We start from the raw sequence: 4542 nt of genomic DNA on the forward strand, positions 1-4542 counted from the left end.
TGTGCTTAATGTATGTTATGCGTGCTTCATTGAGCAAGTGGTTTCTTTAGCTTCCCCATTACCAGACAACCGACAACTGATCTGTTTTATGATGAACATAGTCCTAGTCTGACCGATACATGCAGCATAAGGATTCACAGCCAAACAGACAAGTGAAGCATACCAAGATAAGACGATCTGACTCCCAACAACGAGTCTTTTTTTGTGCAGTGTTTCAAGTAACTGCTTTAATTTAAAATGTTTACTGAAATTATTTAACAAAGTTTGGAGTTTTGTATTGGCACTGTTTGTGACAGTTTAATCAGAGATGTCCCGGCGATGTCCCGGGTGACAGGATTTAGCAGCTGCCTGTTGCAGCATTCTGACAGTGAACTGCTCTTTTCTCTCTTCCACTTGTCTATTTCCCTGTGCTTTTCCATCTCTGTTTACTTCCTGTCTCAGCTTCCAAAATCACAACAAGTTCGGGGATATTTCTGAGACGTCGATTCAGTGTTGCATATTTACCTTTGCTGAACTGCCTCCAATGCATGTATATTCTTCCTTAAATAAGGAGAGCAAACCTGTATGCACTAGTGGCGGAGTGGTCTCACCAACGCCCCATAGAGTTGTAGCAAGAATTCACTACTTTTAAACTCTATCCCCCTTGCAATAAAGGAGAATATTCCATTTGCCTTCCTAATTATTTGTTGTACCGGCATGCAAACCTTTTGTGTTCCATTTACGAGGCCACCCAGGTCCCTCTGTACCGCAGCATTCTGTAGTCCCTCTCCATTTAAATAATATTTCGGTTCTAATTCTTCCTACCAAAGTGGATAACCTCACAATTTCCCACATTATACTCCATCTGGCAGATTTTTGCCCACTCAGTTACCCTATCTATTTCCCTTTGCAGACTCTTTGTGGAGTCCTCACAACTTGCTTTCCCACGTATCTTGGTATCGTCAGCAACCAGTACACTTGATCCCTTCATCCAAGTCTTTAATAAACATCGTTCAACTCCCAGCGGGACCATTCCTTTGTCTGTTAGGAAACTCCAGGGGTGAGTTTATTCTCATGTGAAAGGGCCACAATCCTTTGAAATGAAACTACGCCTGCACCAGTTCCCATTCTGCATCAAGGCTGCAGTCCCTGTGGGGGCCTGTGTCTAATTCCATCGCTCTCATAATTTCTGGCTGATTTTGTTCACTTCACCTAAAAACATCTGTTCTATGCAGTGCCTTGTGTGACTTTGCTGTGGCCGCAGATGCGTGGTGCCATGATGTATAGTGGTTAATACTCTGCGTTATGGCCGCAGCAACCTCGGTTTGAATCCGTGTCACGGCACTGCTCGCTTTATATCTTCTGTTCTCGGTGGCAGCTTATCACAGAACGCAGCGAAAAGTCAAACTTTACGTCAATAAATTAATATTGTTTTGCTGGTGGTGAAAACCTTTTCACTCCTTCAAATCCCCGCGCTGTCAGATGCCTGAGCTTGATGCTCCATAATTCAAACCCGCCTCTTCTCCCAGCATTTTCTTCCTTCCACAATCAATAGCCCTCCTTTTCTTTCCTCCTTCCATTTCATTGTCACTTTCCTGCAGTATTACATTAATCTAACCTTCACTTTCACCTACTTACGCCGTTAAGTTTGCTCTGCTATCACTGCTGTTCCTGGGTGCACATGTTCCATTTGCACCAATCTGAATTGGTGCTTTGAAACCAGTCGCTACATTTAGACCTGCGGGACCACTCGACAGGCAAGCATTGCAAAAGCAGGGCCAGCTTTCAGAAGCAAAATAGCCGCTTTGTACATGAAATATCCTTGGCCTAAAGGATAAGACATCTGACTTCGCTACTAATCCTAATCGGGATTGTTGTCCGTCCTGGATCATTCTGTGTCAGCTTGAACTGGGTTAGCACAAGTCCCGGATCTGTTAGTGTTTCAGTCTTTATGAAAGGAATGTGAATTCAGCTGTGATGACCGAGTTGTAAGGTGTTGTGTTCGAAGTTAAAATTGGGTTTCTCTGCGCAGGTGTGAACCCAGCTCGCAGCGCATCTGCTCATTAATTCGAAATATGTTCATATTTTCCTCAATCCACTCATTTATATGAGCTGTTGCCCTGAATTTGCTCACAATTCTCCCCACATCAATGTATTTGTTTGTTCGTAGTGGCGGTGCTGCCTAACGGATAAGGCGTCTGAATTCTTGGTGCTGATCCTGAAGTTATCAGAAGATTTCAGGTTCGAGTCCTGCCATGATCGTTTAACTCATTGGCCAAAATGTTTTCTTTCCTGAATCTGCCTTAAAACTTACCATTTCTGACAGACCGTCACCTAAAGTATCGGAAGGACTTATGCTTCCAGAAGCTGATTGCACATTTTTGACATTGCCGATCTGGGTGAACGGGCAGGACAGGCAGTGAAGGGAAATTTGTGGCAGAGTACTTAATTCGCATTACACAGTTTTTATTTGGAAATTATTATTTTACATCAGAACAATGTTTAAGGGATGTGGTCATTGTTTGTACAATAACTCTGTCACTCAGTCTGAGAAACCGCCCAGCGAGGGGCTCGCACCCACTCGAGATGGGTCTTTGTGGCCATCTGCCCAGTTGGTTAGAGGCGGTGCACATAACGCCTTCACAAAAACAGACACAATGTCAGGTGCAAAGTATGGTGAATGACATCGATTGCACCTTTGCACTGATTAACACACTTTCGGTTTATTTGTCTTTATTCGGTTTGCTGCTAAAGATTTAGCTCACGGCCTGTTCCCTTTAATGGTCACAAGCAGCAACAGACAGACAAAGCTTGTCTGACTGGCCCCAGGTGTGAAAAAGGCATCAGTTTTGTAAAAATGCATGAAATCAAATGTTCATCCGGCAATGAGAGAGACAAGAACCACAGAAAAGGACAGAAGCTGATAGAGAAATAAAAGGTAAATAGAGTCGATGTAAATGTTTACCATTCTTGACGTCTCTCTATTCAAACCTAATCCATCAGTGCCGGATAACGAACTTCAATATAAATTCATCAGTTTGAGAATCGGACCAAAGAGGCACGAAATAACACAAAACTGCTGAAACCCGGGATTGAACCAGGGCCCATTTAGATTATCGGTCTAACGCTCTCCCAACTGAGGTATTTCGGCCTCACAGAAATCTATGCTTTGCGTCATTCATTTGAAACAAAATAGAATCCCGGATGGAAATACCCCTAACCTGCAACACCAGCAGAAAAGTGTAAAGAAAGAAATAACGAATGAGATATCAGGGAAAGTAATTCTAAAATGTAAAATGAGGACTGTCAAACCGAATCTGGTGAAGTGAGACCAATATTGTTGAATTGAAATACTTCGTGTACCACTTGATATTGCTGTACATCGTATAAGAAGGTGGGATTGGATGGACAGAAGTGGTCTGAAAGGACGGCTGGTCTGCTGCGGGTGGCAGCAAGATTTTCCGGCTTCGTTTCCACAGAATTGTTGGTCTTGGGGTTTGATTCTCCCTTGGGGGACTTTCATTGGTTGATAAGGGTGAGGTTCCCAGGTTTAAATTATGGCTTTTTAGCATTGCAGCAGGTCGGACTGACATCTCCAGAGAATGTTTGAGCTCCAGTGGACATAATAGACTGGTACAAAAGCAAAATACTGCGGATGCTGCAAAACTGAAACAAAAACAGAAAATGCTGAAAATACTCAGCTGGTCAGGCAGCATCTGTGGAGAGAGAACCTGAGTTAATGTTTCGGGTCGATGACCATTCTTCAGAACTGGAAAAAAGCTGGAGATGGAGCAGGTTTTTAAGCAAGTGCAGTGGCCGGTAAAAGGGGGATGTGAGGGAAGAACAAAAGGGATGGTCTATGATAGGATGGAAGGCAAGAGAGATTAAGAGATATTAACAGAGATTAAGAGATGGTGCATGGCAAAAGGACAGGATTGATCAACGCAATACACGTGGATTAAAGAAAATATTTCAAGGCAGTGCGCAGATTGAAGCTGACAAGTTAAATAATCACAATTAAACCGACCTCACTGGCGATTCCCATTTCTTGAATGATATTAATAAACGAGTTGTGGTTTTGCTGCAAGAACTCACCACTATAACCCGACTAAACAGCGCCTTTGGTGGGACTGGAACACACAAAATTTGAATGCATTTTCGACCATTGACTCGAATCCAATATGTTACCCATTGTGGTACAGAAACAAATACAGCTCATGTTTCTGAATCCATGAGTTTGTGCTTCTTTTTGGGTAAGCGGGAGACTGGAAAATATGTTTAGGAGGTTTCACTGTAAATCATTTCCGCCTCCGTCTTTTCCCGAAATTTGTACAAAAACATAAACGAGAGGATCTGACACATCGCTCCGAGAAACTCGTCCGCTAATCAATGGAAACTGCCAGTGTTTATTGTGAGGTGCTTCAATTTATTCTGGCACACATCTGGTGTAAAAGTATCCGTGACCCAGGCGTGATTCTCATGATCTGGCCTCCCGAGACACTGCTTCATAACTTCTAACTATAGGTAAAGAACGGGATGAGGTCCTAAAAGTCGAACATAGGG

General features: G+C 43.1%; 1 non-coding gene across 1 annotated transcript; it reads right to left on the bottom strand.

Annotated features, from left to right (window-relative positions):
• Window positions 1-3056: 3056 nt before the first annotated feature.
• trnai-gau (transfer RNA isoleucine (anticodon GAU)) lies at window positions 3057-3130 on the bottom strand. Its single transcript has one exon. It is a non-coding gene; the product is annotated as a tRNA-Ile (tRNA).
• Between the last annotated feature and the right edge of the window lie 1412 nt (window positions 3131-4542).

Source organism: Somniosus microcephalus, unplaced genomic scaffold (assembly GCF_052327205.1).
Source record: "Somniosus microcephalus isolate GS21.2 unplaced genomic scaffold, FLI_Smic_1.0 unresolved_chr3, whole genome shotgun sequence".
Classification (NCBI taxonomy): domain Eukaryota; kingdom Metazoa; phylum Chordata; class Chondrichthyes; order Squaliformes; family Somniosidae; genus Somniosus; species Somniosus microcephalus.